Raw genomic sequence first — 15,593 nt, 5'->3', positions numbered from 1 at the left:
GAAGATGTCTATTTCTACAAATGGCCTTACTAAATACAGGGCATTAGTAAACTTAATTGGCACATTAATATTTTATTGCCATTTTATAGATGAAACCTGGCACGCCATAAAGTTTCATAACTTGCTCAACATCATGTAACAAAAAATTGAAGGTGAGAGCATTTGAAATGAGGCCTACTTATCCAGCTGAAAAATCCATGTCATTCCCCTACAAAAATAACAACTGATTTTACCATGGGTGAAATTGAGAAGGTCAAATGACTTGTCCAAGCATACACAGGAAGGTGGTGCAAGCTCAAGATTAAGACTGAATCTTCTGGGGTGACTGGGTGACTTAGTTGGTTGAGTGTCCACCTCTTGGTTTTGGCTCAGGTCATGATCCCAGGGATGTGGGATCAAGTCCTGCATTGATCAGCGTGGTCAGCGTGGAGCCTGCTTAGGATTCTTTCTCTCTCCCTCTACCCCACTTGGCATACTCTATCTCTCCTTCTCTCTCTCTCTCTCTCTCTCAAGGAAAAAACAGAATGATACTTTCTCTAATGATCAATTACATCATGCAGTCTTTTTAGATATTTAATTTTCTGTTGGTATGTATGAATTTCTATATATACTGCCTTTCCATTAGCTTGAAAATTCAAAATTTTTTGACCACTTTTTTAATCCTGTGAGCCTTTAAAAAAGTTTTTCATCTGATTTGATTGCAGTTTATTAAAAAAAATTTAAATGTTAGTGATAGTAAAATTCATACTTTGTGTTGTACAGCTCTGTAGATTTTGAAAAAATACTTAGAGCACTATGTTTATACCGTAATCATTATACAGAATAGTTTCATCAACCACCAAAATTTCTTCCGGATACCCCCGTGAAGTCAGCACTTTCTTCACCCCAATCCCTGACAACCACTGATGTTTTCTATCCATGTTATTTGTCTTTTCCAGAGTGTCATAGAAATGGAATTGCTCACTATGTATTTTGGTTGGGCTTTTTTCAATTAGTAAGTTGCAGTGAGATTGACCCATATTGTTTCATGAATTAGTATTTCACTCCTTTTAAATTTATGAGCAGTATTCCATTGTATCAGTATTCCCCAGTTGTTTCTTAGATCTATTCTCTAGTTGCACCAGTTTTTAGTAATTATGGATAAAGCTGCTATAAACACTGGTATACAAGTTTTTGTGAGAGCACATTTTTATTTCTCATGGGTAAATACCAAGGAGTGAAACTGCTGGATTGTAGAGTACATGTATGTCTACCTGGATAAGAAACTTCCAAACTGTTTTCCAAAATGGCTGTACATTTTATCTTCCCACTAGCAGTATGTGGGATTTCCAGTTGCTTTGTATCCTCACCAGCATGGGATATTGTTAAGTATGTTTTTTTTTTTTTTTTTTTAATTTAAGCCATTTTAATAGGTATATGACAGGATCTCATTGTGTTTGTAATTTACGTTTCCCAAACTATTGATAAAATTGAACATTTTTCTTGTGCTTATTCACCATCTGCATAACCACTTCAGTGAAATATCCAAATCATTTGACCATTTTTATATAGTTTTTTTTTTCTTATTGTTGCATTTGAGAGTTCTTTATGTATTCTGGATTCAAGTCTCTTGTCAGTTTTGTGATTGGTAAATATTTTCTCCTAGTCTATGTCTCTCTTCTCCATCCTTTTAATAATGTCTTTCACAGAGCATGTCTCATTTCACAGAGAATGTCTTTACTTTTATTTTATTTAAAAAAAAATTTTTTTTAACGTTTTATTTATTTTTGAGACAGAGAGAGACAGAGCATGAACAGGGGAGGGGCAGAGAGAGAGGGAGACACAGAATCTGAAACAGGCCCCAGGCTCTGAGCTGTCAGCACAGAGCCCGACGCGGGGCTCGAACTCACGGACGGTGAGATCATGACCTGAGCCGAAGTCGGACGCTTAACCGACCGAGCCACCCAGGCGCCCCTACTTTTATTTTAGTAAAGTTCAATATTTTTCTTCTATGGGTCATAACTTGGTGAAATATCTATGAAAATTTTGCCTAATCTGTCACAATAATTTTTTGTCTTGTTTTCTCCTATAAAGTCTTTTGGAGTCTTAGGTTTTAGAGGTAAGTATACAGTTTGAGTTAAATTTCATATATGGAGTGAGGTAATGATCAAATGGTCTTTCCTTTTTTTTTTTTTTTTTACTCACATGAATATGCAATTGTTCCAACACCATTTGTTGAAAGGACTGTCTTTATTCACTCAATTGCCTGCATACCTTTGCCCAAAGTCCATTGTCCATGTATGTGTGGATATATTCTGGACTCTGTTTTATTGATCTGTTTATCTTTTTCTTCAGATTCTGATTCCATAGATTTATTTTATTTCCCTCCAGCTTTATTGAGCTATTATTGATGTAAAATATGTGTAAGTTTTATTTATTTTTTAAGATAATTTATTTAAACAAACTCTACACCCAACGTGGGGCTTAAACTCACAATCCCAAGATCAAGAGCCACATGCTCTACCAACTGATATCTGGTACCACCAGATACCCCAACATGTGTTAGTTTTAGAGGTGAAATATGATAGTTAGATTCATATATATATTATAAAATGATTACCACAATAAGGTTAGTTAACAGCTCATTTCCTCATATAATCATCGTGTGTGTGTGTGTGTGTGTGTGTGTGTGTGTGTGTGTGTGTGTTCTAATAACGTATATAGTATTGCTGATTATAGTCACTCTATTGTGCATTAGATCCCCAGATCTTATTTATCTTATTGGTGAGAGTTTAATTTGGCCAATGCCTCCCCATTTTTACCACCCCCAGCCTCTGGAAACCACCATTCTACACTTTATGAGTTCAGCCTTTTTTAGATTATACACCTCAGTGAGAACATATAGTGCTTTTCTTTCTCTGTCTGTGTTCTCTTAGCATAATATTCTCAAGGTCCATCCATGTTATCACAAATGGCAGGATTTCATTCTTTTTTGTAGCTAAATAATATTCCATTTTTTATATATCATACGTCTTCTTTATCCATTCATCTGTCATTGGACACCTAGGTTGTTTTCAAGTCTTAGGTATTATGAATAATGCTGCAGTGAACATGGAGGTACAGATAATCTCTTTGAGATAGTGATTTTATTTTCTTTGGGTATATCCCAGAAGTGAGATTGCTGGATCATATAGAAATTCTATTTTTAATTTTTTGGAGAAGCTCCATACTGTTTTCCACAGTGTCTACACCAATTTACATTCCCACTAAGAGTGCATAAGTGTTTTCTTTTTTCCACATCAACAGCATTTGTTACCTGTTTTCTTTGTGATGTTAGCCATTCTAACATGTGTGGGGAAATACTTCATTGTGGTTTTAATTTGCATTTCCCTGATGATTAGTGATATTGGCACTGTTTCATGTATTTGGCGATTTGTATATCTTTGGTCATGTTTAAATCATTTTGTTTGGGTTTTTTGCTACTGTGTTGTGTGACTTCCTTATATATTTTTTATATTAACCCTTTATCAGGTAGATGATTTGCAAATATTTTCTCCCATTTCATAAGTTGCCTTTTCATTTTGTTGAGTATTTCTTTTGCTGTAAAGATTTTAAATTTAATATAATCCCCACTTATTTATTTTTGCTTTTGCTGCTTGTGCTTTATTTGTCATATCCAAAAAAATTTTGCCAAGACCAATTTCAGGGAGATTTTTCCCTGTTTTCTTATAATAATTTTATACATTCAGGTCTTAAATTTAAGTCTTCAATCCATTTTGAGTTAATTTTTGTGAGTGACATAAGATAGGGGTCCAATTTCATTGTTTTGCATGTGGTTATCCAGTTTTACTCACATCATTTATTGAAGACATTATCCTTTCCCCACTGTATCTTCTTGGCTCTCCCTCAAATGTTACTTGATTGTATATGAATGGGTTTATTTTGGGGATCTATCTTTGTCTTTGATTTTCGACAGTTTTTTAAAATGTGTCTTAGAGAAGATTATTTGGGTGAAATTTCATGGTGACCTATTAGCTTCATGAAATTGGATATCTAAATATCTCCCAGACTTGGAAAATCGGCTGATTTTTTCAAGTTTTTTAGATAAGCTTTCTGCTCCTTTCTTTCTCACTTCTCCTGGATCTTCAATATGTAGGTTATTTATTTTGTGGTATCCTATTATTTATGTAGGCTGTTTTCACTCTCTTTCATTCTTCCTCCTTCTTCTTCTTCTTCTTCTTCTTCTTCTTCTTCTTCTTCTTCTTCTTCTTCTTCTAAATGTTTATTTATTTATTTTGAGGGAGAGAGCAAGCAAGCAGGGGGAAGGGCAGAGAGAAAGGGAGAAAGTGAATCCCAAATAGGCTCTGTGCTGTCAGTGTAGAGCCCAACGTGGGGCTTCATCCTGTAAACCATGAGATTATGACCTGAGCTGAAATCAACAGTCTGACGTTTGACTGAGTCACCCAGGTGCCCCTCATTCTTCTTTTTTTCCTCTATTTTGTCAAATAACCTATCTTCTAGTTCATTAATCCTTTCTTCTGCTTGGTTGAGTTTATTGTTGAAGCTCTTTATTGAATTCTTCAGTTCAGTCATTGTAGTCTTCAACTCGAGGATTCTTTTTAAAAAATAGTTTCTGCTTGTTGAACTTCTCATTTTGTACACTCATTGTTTTCCAAATTTCATCTAGTTGTCTATTCGTGTATTCCTGCAGTTCACTGAATTACTTTAAGAGGATTAATCTGAATCATTTGTCAGATAATTCATAGATCTCTCTTTAGGTCTGTCATTGGAATTTTATTAGTTTTCTTTGGTGGTGTCATATTTCCTTGATTATTTGTGACTATGATGGCCTTGTATTGGTGTCTACATGTTTGAAGATGTAGACACCTCCTCTACTCTTTATATATTGGCTTCAGGAAGCAATACCCTTCATCAGTCAGCCCATCTAGAGATTCTGGGTGGGTGGTCTGGTGATGTCCATGGGTGGGCTTGCTGCTTCAGTCTTTGGGTGGCCTGGTGCTGATGCAGATCAAAACCCTGGAAAAGTGGTAGTTGGTTTGGCACAGGGCCCCTGGGACCCAGGATTCTTAAGCAGCTACTGGAGCCTGGGTTTGCAAATGTTGATTGAAAGCCTAATGCCACAGGAACCACTCAGGGCTATGGACAGCTGGCCAGTGTTGGGATGTTGGGAACTGAGTTTGCTTGAGCCCACTGGGAGCCTGGTGCTACAGGAGCTGCTCAGGGCCATGGGAGCCAGCCAGAGTTGGGATGAGTTAGAAGACTGGGTTCATGGAAGCCTGGTGCCACAGGAACTGCCTGTGGCCGCAGATGCCAGGGTGAGAAGGAATTTACTATGCTCATCATTTTTAATTTCTTAAGATGAATTATAAAGTTATTAATTTGAGAACTTTTATTTTTTTCTAACATAGATATTTATTGCCATAAATTTTCCTTGAAGTACTATTTATTTTTTGGAAGTACTATTTAGTAGAATCTTATAAATTTTGATATGTTGTGTTTTCATTTTAATTCAGTTAAAAATATTTTAAGTCGTCTTTTTTTTTAAGTCCTCTTGTGATTTCTTATTTAATCCATGGATCCATGGGTTATCTGACATCTCACTGTTAACTATATTTTATATTTAAAGTGAAATTCTTTTCACCAGCATGTAGTTGGGTCTTGCTTTTTTATTCAACCTGAAAGTCTGCCTCCTAAAAGTTATTTTTATATTATTTGCATTTTGTGTGATTACTGATAAGCTTGGATTAAAATCTACAATCTTGCTGTCATTTTTCTATTTATACCATTTCTTCAACATTTCTGCCTTTGTTTGGTCTAATTGAGCCATTTTTTATTATTTGACTTACTATTTTTATTTTATTTTATTATTTATTTTGAGAGAGAGAGAGAAAGAGAGAGAGAGAGAGAGAACAAGCATGATCAGCAGAGGTTCAGAGAGAGAGAGAGAATACCAAGCAGTCTCTGCACCATCACTGCAGAGCCTGAGGTGGGGCTCGAACTTGCAAACCACAAGATCATGACCTGAGTTGAAACCAAAAGTTGTGCACTTAGCCATCTAAGCCATCCAGGTGTCCTTGAGTTAAATAGCTTTTATTACAGAAAATGGTCATGCTTTTCCATCTATGAACCCTGTAGTGTGGTGGTATGAGTCAATCTAGTTTGGAATTGAACTGTGTTAGGGTTTTTTGTAGCTGTAGATACCTTAAGAGAACCACAGGTTTCAAATTTTTCTTGGGATATTTTGTATTTAGGGCTGGGGATCATTTACCAGAGGGATTTTCTCTTGATATACTCAACTCTGAGCTCTGGGTCCCTATGAGTTTTGCTTCAGATAGCTTCTCTCTTCACCCTCTTGTCTCTCTCCTGTCCTTCTTCCAGCAATACTTCAGTGTTATTTGAAATATTTGTTTTTCTAAAAGTGGTGGATAGGGGAGAAATATTCTCCTGTTCTAAAGAAAGCTTAGCTTTGAGTAGGTGCTATGCCCTTGGGTTTCTGAAATGTGGCATTTTTGGTGCTTCTGATCCTCTTCCAGCTATATTTCTGAGCCTAGCACACATTTCTACCTCCTTCCCAAGGACAGCATGTTTTTCTCCTATTTTCTTCCCCAGATAGAATGGGTTTCACCCGTGCCCTAAGAGCAACACTATTCATTCTCTCTCCCCAGTCCAAAACTTTGAAGTGATGATAGGGAAGGAGAATCTGAGTAGGATTTCATGCTTTTCCTACAGTGGCTGATGTTCTCCTTTTCTAAGCCTACCTTTAGAGGATTGCCCAGTTCTGTTCTGTTCTTTTCTTTTTCCCTTCCCTCCCTCTGACCCTCCCTCCCTCCCCCCTCCCTCCCTTCTTTCCTTCTTTCCTTCCTTCCTTCCTTCCTTCCTTAATTTTTAATTTTTTTTGTGACCATTTGCTGAGATCCATGAAAAAGAGATTATAAGTATTTGTGAGCTCATTCTGTATCTCTCGCCCCCAGGGGCCCACACTTTCTCTAGCCCACACAGGACCCCTGTGAATTTGTTAACAATTCCAACTGAATTCTTCTGTTTTCTAGCAATATTTCCCCCTGGTAAGAAAGTGCTCCTGCTGTGTACTTTATCTCATCAGATTTTGGGCTAGTTGGTTGCCCTGTGATCTCAACTTTTTGATGGGTTCAAAAAAAAAATAAAAAGTAAAACATAACAAAACCCCCAAAACTTGTGATTTCTTTGGCTTTTCTTTTTACTGCTGTTATTTTAAGAAGAAGGGAGTGATGCCATTTATAGCTCTCCAAATTCAAGCAGAAACTGGAAGTGTGTCTTAATTTCAGTTTATGTGTACATACAACAAAATAGTTGTACAAAATAGTTGATAATTTCAGGGTCCCTCTCTGAGATGACCGCCTAATAGGATAATTAATAGACTATGTGTCCTAAAGCATCTAGTCCAATAAAGAATTTATCCTTTACCCATGAAGTTATTATTCTGAATTTTCTTTGGGAAACTAACAGGAAGCCAGGCACTCTGACATGGTAGCATTGTATTACTAAGCACAAATGGAAACTTATCAAATTTAGTTTTGAAGATGTTTTTGGTAAGACACTGTAATCTCCCTGTGAGTTGAGTGTTCTCTGCTACATTGGCAGAAAATGGGAAACTTCCATTTGAGGTCTAGATCGTTCTTCTCACTCACTTCATGGCAGATGTGTAAGCCATTTCTTCATTGTATATAGGGTGTTACAATCCTCAATAAAGAAAAACTAACTGATAATTTAATCCATTATTTCCCAGCAGAGTAGCTGTCTCAGGAATTTTAGAATTGCCTTTTTTACACTGCAGGTGATTTAAGTGCCGAGCTAAGTGAGTCCCAGTTTTCCAATTTTATACCCACTCTAGCCTATGTTGATATTTTGACTCCTGTAAGATCAAGTTACCCATTCATTTTACAATGTACAATCTAATCTCTACTTTAGATATGATTCAGTTTAGAATTGGGGAAAATATGCTAGACAGCTAGTTATTGCAACATTCTCATTTTCAATTGAAAAATTTTTAGATGATATAGAAAGCTCTAGATGACAAATCTGTTTCAAAATATATTGATATGGGGAATTTTTATCCTTTTCTCCTTGAAACTGCTCTGAGATGAGTAATTGCTGAATCTGAGAGGGAAAAAAATATTCCTTTGTATAAGAATAAGAATATTTAGTTTGGTATAACCAAAAGGAGCTGCTGTAAAGTGTATGTGTCCTAAAAACCTGGTCTTTTTTCTTTAAAGTTTATTTATTTTATTTTGAGAGAGAGAGAGAGAACGAGCGAGCACAAATAGGGGAGGGGCAGAGAGAGGCAGAGAGAGGCAGTGAGAGAATTGCAAGCAGGCTCTGTGCTGTGGACCTCACAAACCGGAGATCATGACCTGAGTCTAAATGGAGAGTAGGATGCTTAACTAAGTCACCCAGGCACCCCTGAAACCTGGTCTTTTTTCTAACAGCTTGTTATAAGAACTTGGGAAAGTCGCTTATCCTCTTTGATCACCATTTTTCTTAAAAATGAAAATAATATGACTTGCTCTTTCTGCTTTTGAAGATAAAAATATCAAGTTAAAGCTGTGGTTAAGTATTAACAATGCCTTACCCCAGTGCAAGCCAAGTAATAGTTTCTAAATCAATATTGGTTGACTGATTTGTTAATACCTTTATTAGGAAATAATACATCATACATCCCCAATATACCTTATTCTCACCAGGCAGTGAGATGCAGCTAGTATATATTATAGAAATTATAATAGTATATCATATATATGATATGTATACATATATATACATATACATATATATATATACATATATATAGTTTCTATATTTCTTATTGACAAATGACTCCTTGAGAGCAGTTTTAATTATTTCTGTATTTCTCAAATAAAATGTGGGACCTAGAGCTGTTGTTACTGTAACAGTAAAATTGGCCATTGAGTATTATGTGTCAGCAATAAGCTCAATGATTTAGGTACATTATCATATATAATGCTTTCAGTTACTTTGGGTGATAGTTTAAACTCCTAGGACACAAAGTTTTAGGGTGTTCCCCACACTTTTATGATCTCTAGCTCTAGGAATTCCTGGTGAAAATATGAGAAATAGCCTCTCCGGGCACAGGCAAAGAGAACAAATGAGCAATTGAGAGACACATCCAGAGCATCCTCCATACATAGCAAAGATGTGATCTCTAGGCAAAAGGGAGCAGGGGAAAGGGAGTTCCTTCAGTCCAAGGCCCTTGCAGTTTTCTTCTCTCATCTAAGGCAGGAACATAGTCAACACATGTTGGAGCTTTAGGTAAATGGATTGTGAATACTGCTGCCAAGGAAGGGACTTATGGGACTGGCACAAGAGAAACCCGTGAAAGTCATATGCAGCCCAGAGTTACAGGGCCACTAAACAACTGGGATTTGAACAGATTAGAGAATGCTCACCTTCCCCACATCTTACCATCATACCAACAGGACTCTAGTATAAAAGCAGTGGATTGCAGCTGAAAGAGCTGCAAGATGCAGACTTTCTCTGAGGCGGGAGTATTTAGGGAAGCGCAAAGTCAAGAGAAGACCAAAACAAAAAAAGGATGTGAGAGGAATTCAAAGCCTCTGGCAAACATTAAATACAATATAACTTCTAGCCAGATTCATTTAAATCCTCACAATAAAGGCATATTTATTTCAGTTCCTATATCTCAGTATATATATATATATATATATATATATATATATATAATCGCAGTAGCTTTCCACAGAAAATTACAAGGCATGCCAAAGGCAAGAAAAAAACAGTCTGAAAGGCAAAGCAATGATCAAAATCAGATTCAGATGTTAAAATTATCAGGCAGGGTTTTTAAAATAACTGTAATTCATGTGCTAAGGGCTATAATAAAAAACAGTAGACACCATACAAAAGCAGATGATTATGCAAGCAGGAAGAATGAAAAGGAATTCTATAAATTAAAAACAGCATAACAAAAATGAAGACTGCCTTCTAGGTACACATCAGTAGACTTGACATGGCTGAGGAAAAAAAATCAGTGAGCTTGAGCTTGAAGATAGGGCAATAGAAATGTCCCAAACTTAAATTCAAAGAGAAAATAGAATTAAAATAATTTTGGGACAATATCAAAGGTATAACACATATGTAATTGGAAAACCAGAAATAGATGAAAGAGAGAAGGAAGCAGAATATTTGAAGTAATAATAGTTGAGAGGCTTGCAACATTTAGGATAGATAACAAATCATAGACCCAAGAAGCTCAAAGAACACTAAGCAGGATAAATTCTAGACCAAACCAAATCGAACATACCTAGGTATATCGTATTCACACTGCAGAAAATCAAAGACAAAAGAAAAATCTTAAGAGACGCCAGAGGGGAAAATGTATATTACCTATAGAGGAGCTAGGATAGGAATTAAAGCAGACTTGTAATCAGAAATTGTGCAAGTAGGAAGAGAGGAGTGCAATATTTGAAGAGTTAAAAACCACAAAACCACCAACCTAGAATTCAACATCTAGTGATATTATTCTTTAGAAGTAAGGATAGATACTTTCTCAGACAAACAGAAACTGAGGGAAGTCATCATGAACAGACCCTTTCTGCAAGAAACGCTAAAAGAAATTCTTTAGGCATAAGGAAAATAATATGGGTCAAAACATGGATCTATATAATGAAAAGGTAGCATTGGAGAAATAATGAGTGAAGAAAAAATACATATTTTTTATCTTTAAGCTAAAAGATACCTGTGTTTTTAAAGCAACAACAGTAATCATGTTTTCGTGATTATAGAATATGGATAATTGAAATCAATGTCAGCAAGGTCATAAAAGATCAAAGGGAGGAACTGGGAATATTCTGTTAATGAGGCACCTGTTTTACATGTGAAACAGTATAAAGCTATTTGAAAGTGGACATAGGCCAGTTTAAAATACATGTTTGTAAACTCTAGGGTAATAACTAAAGTGATTTTAAAAAAGAAGTATACATGATAGCCTAAAAGAGGAGACGAATTAGAATCATATCAACAGCAGCAACAACAACAACAAAAAGCAGAAAGAAGGAAAATAAACAAATATAAAACAGTAATAAACATGGTAAATATTAATCCAACTATACCACTAAACACTTTAAATGTGAATGGTCTAAATAAACCAGTAAAAAGACATTGCCAGCATGGTTAAAAAAATAAGACTCAATTCTATGTTGTCTAAAAAAAAATCACTTTAAATGTAATGATGCAGTTAGGTTAAAAGTGAAGGGAGAGATAAAAATACTGTGACAACACTAATAAAAAGACAATTGGAGTAGCTATATTCATTTTAGACAAAGCAGTCTTCAGAAAAGACTTCAATAAAGTAGATCATGACATAATGATAAAGGGGTAAATCCCACAAGAAGACAAAACAATTGTAAATGTGCATGGCTTTAACAAAAGAGCATCAAAATATAGGAGACAAAAACTGGTAGAACAGAGAGGAGAAACCGACAAATCTACTGTTATATTCAAGACTTTAATACCTCCCTGTCAGTAATTGATAGATCAAGGAGGCAGATAACAAGTAAAGATATGGAGGACCCACACTTCACTATCAATCAACTTGATCTAATTGACACTAGAGACTATTCCACCTAACAGTCACAGAATCCAAATTCTCCTCAGGCTCACAGGGAACACTCACCAAGATACAACAAATTCTGAGCCATAAAATACTCCATATACATCATAAAAATTTACAAAAAAAGGGATCATACAAAACACGTTCTCAGATCATAATAGAATTAAACTGGAAATCAATAACACAAAGCAAACTGGAAAATCCCCAGATCTCTGGAAATTAAACAAAACACTCTAAGAACATATGGGTCAAAGAAGAAGCCTCAAAAGAAATTTAAAAATATTTTCAACTAAATGTAAGTGAATATACAACTTATCAAAATTTGTGGATTACCATTAAGCATGGCTCAGAGGGAGATTTATAGCATTAAGTGGATATGTTAGGAGAGAGATATAAAATCAATAACCTAAGCTTTCACCTTAGGGAAATAGAGAGAGACACAGTTAGATGTCAAATCAAAGTCAGCAGTAGGAGTCATAAGCACGTACGCATAGTAAAATCACGAGAATAGAAAAGATGCCTTTGAAGAGAGACAGTGCAGTGAGAATGTAAAAAACAATGTGAGACAGGTGCTTGGGGAGGGGCAACATTTAAGGGAAGGGCAGATTTTAAAGATCTATGAAGACTGAGGGTAAATGGTCAGAGAGATTGAGGGAAAGGCAGGAGTGGGAGGAGGTTATGGAATTCAAGAGAATAGGGAATTTTGAGAATAAGGTAGTTGTTAATTCTAAAAATTCAGGGAGGAAGGCTAATATTAGGATTGCAAAACACCAACTGAATTTGGATATTACATCTTTATTATTTCAAACAGGGCAGTTTCAGAGAAATGGTGAGGGTGATAGGAAGTGGTTTATGACCTTTGCCAGAAATCCTGCAAGTGTGGAGGGAGCAGAACTGGACTGTAGCAAAGGGAATCATTATTAAGGAAGTGAAGATAGTAAATGAAGTTAATTTTTTTTTAAATTTTATTTATTTATTTATTTTTTAATATATGAAATTTACTGTCAAATTGGTTTCCATACAACACCCAGTGCTCATCCCAAAAGGTGCCCTCCTCAATACCCATCACCCACCCTGCCCTCCCTCCCACCCCCCATCAACCCTCAGTTTGTTCTCAGTTTTTAACAGTCTCTTATGCTTTGGCTCTAAATGAAGTTAATTTTAAGAAGTCTATTCATTATCGAAGAAAAGAAAAGAGGAGCTTTGGTGGCACACAGGGTCAAAGTATGGCTTTGATTTTTTAAAAAAAGCACAAGAGAATGTGGGTAGTTGTATAAATTGAAGTAAAGGATCAGTTAACAGGAAAAGGCTGAAGATGCAGAAAGGGAAGGAATAACTAATATAGGAAACTCTCAGAGAAGAGAGAGGAAGAGGGAGCAGTAAAGAATTGGAATAGGAGCTGGTTTCGAGCAGGAGCAGGGCCACCTCATCCTCTGAAACTGGAGGGCAAAAAGTACAAATAGAAGTCTGGGTTTTTGGGGTGCCTTGGTGGCTCAGTTGGTTAAGCATCCAACTCTTGGTTTTTGCTTAGGTCATGATATCACAGTTTGTGAGATTGAGCTGCACATCAGGCTCTTTGCTGGTGGGAGCCTGTTTGGGATTCTCTCCCCCTTCCTCTGCCCTTCCCCTGCATACTCTCTCTCTCTCAAAATAAACAAACAAAAAAATCCCAATATTAAAAAAGAAAGAAACCTGTTTTTATTTTTTTCAGGGGGTGGGGACATTGGACAATTCAAGCCTGATTATCCTGTTTCATGTGTGCTTACTTTGTGAAGTAGGAGGTCATATCATTTGATGAGAAAGAATGAGGAAAATATTGGGCTGAGATGCTTGAATAAAGAGAGAAAGTCTTGGAAAAGGCACCAAGAGAATGAGGATGATATTTTCCAGAGGAGACAAAAGAGATTTCTGTGGGCCACTGAAATTAGAATTCTCAAGTCTGTCATGGCATCAATTCAAGTGATTGCATAGGCAGATGAATAGAAGTATAGAGCAGTTGAATTGTAGGATTAACCTTAACCTTCAGCTGATGGGGTATAGGAACTATAAGGGCTTGGATGAATAGATCACGTGGTTCTTGCAATCACCTAGGATGATGCCAGGGATTGGCAAAGAATTATGTTAAAGTGGGTGAGAGTTGGCATGGTTTCATTCCATACCTATTTCATTAAAATTTGCTCAATTTTCTTGAAATCCACTTAAATGCAGTAACTAAGTCTGTATCCCAAAGCTTTCAGTTTCTCTGGTACTTTAAAATATGCTTGCCTGCATCTTTAGATGATGTACTTATCGTCTAATTTTTCTAGGAAATCAGGAGGATTCAGAGCCTGTGATGAAAGATAATCCCTACTGTGTGGGCATTTCAACTAAAACAAGATAATGAAAAATGACTGAATGATCCATTTTTCCTACATATAATGCCTTGAATTATTAGTGAATCCTGGAATAAATTTCTACATTCCATTGGCTCATGTATAATAAATTTGCAAACTGAGAAATTTAAGATTCATTATTTCTACATATAACTTAAGGCCAGTTTTAGGACTGACAAAATTTTCAATTAGACCTGGATGTGGACTGGTATGTTTAACAATGCTCACAAATAGCAGTGTAGTATAGAATACTGAGCTTTGAGATGTAGTACCTAGAGTTGTTTAAGTTTGTAAGGCAAAAAGAAAACACAAGCCTGTATGTAGTAGATGGATGTCTAGGATTGGAGTCATAAAATACAATTTTTTCATTTTTTATTTGAGTATAGTTGACATATGGTGTTACATTAGTTTTAGGTGTACAGCTTAGTGATATCACAAGTTTATACACTGTTATGTTCACCACAAGTATAGCTACCATCGGTCCCATTACATTACTGTTACACTATCATTGATTGTATTCCTTATGCTCTGCTTTTTATTCCTGTGACTTACTCATTCCATAACTGGAGGCCTGTATCTCCCTCTCCCCCTCACCCATTTTGTCCAACCACTCACCCTTCCTCCCTCTGTCAACCTTAGTTTGTTTTCTGTATTTATAGTTCTGATTCTGCTTTTTGTTTATTCATTTTTATATTCCATGTATGAGTGGAATCATATATTTCTTTTTCTCAATCTGACTTATTTCGCGTAGCATAATATCCTTTAAATCCATCCATCATGTCTCAAATGGCTCGATATTATCCTTTTTTTTATGGCTGTGTAAGATTCCATTGTATATGTATGTGTGTGTATGTGCATGACATATATGTATGTGTATGTATGACACATATATGTATGTGTACATGTACGATATATATAAATACTACATTTTCCTTATCCATTTGTCTATTGATGGGCACTTAGGTTTCTTTCATGTCTTGGATATTATAAATAATGCTCCAATAAACATAGAGGTGTATATATCTTTTCAAGTTAGCGTTTCCACTTTCCCTGGCTAATTACCTAATAGTAGAATTATTGTATCATATCATATTGCTATTTTTAATATTTTGAGGAAACTCCATACTGTTTTCCACAGTGACTATACCAGTTTACATTCCCACCAACAGTACACAAGGATTCCTTTTTCTCCACATCCTTGCCAACTCTTGTTTCTTGTCTTCTTAGTTTTAGTCATTCTAGCAGGTGTGAGGTGATGTCTCATCGTAGTTTTGATTTGCATTTCCATGATGAATAGTGACGTTGAGGTTCTTTTAATATGTCTGTTGACTACTTATATATCTTCTTTAGAGAAATGTCTATTCAGGTCCTCTGCCCACTTTTTAATTGGATTGGGTTTATTTTGGTGTTGTGAGAGTTCTTTATATATTGTAGATATTAGCCCATTATTGGCTATATCCTTTGCAAAACAATCAGAAAACAGACTTTAAAATCGGCAATAAATACATACCTATTATTTACTGTACATGGAAATGGTCTAAATGTTCCTATAAAAAGACATAGAATGGCAGAATGGATTAAAAAAAAAAGACCCATCT

The sequence above is a fragment of the Neofelis nebulosa genome, chromosome 2, assembly GCF_028018385.1.
Source record: "Neofelis nebulosa isolate mNeoNeb1 chromosome 2, mNeoNeb1.pri, whole genome shotgun sequence".
Lineage (NCBI taxonomy): Eukaryota > Metazoa > Chordata > Mammalia > Carnivora > Felidae > Neofelis > Neofelis nebulosa.
This window is presented reverse-complemented; position numbering follows the sequence as displayed.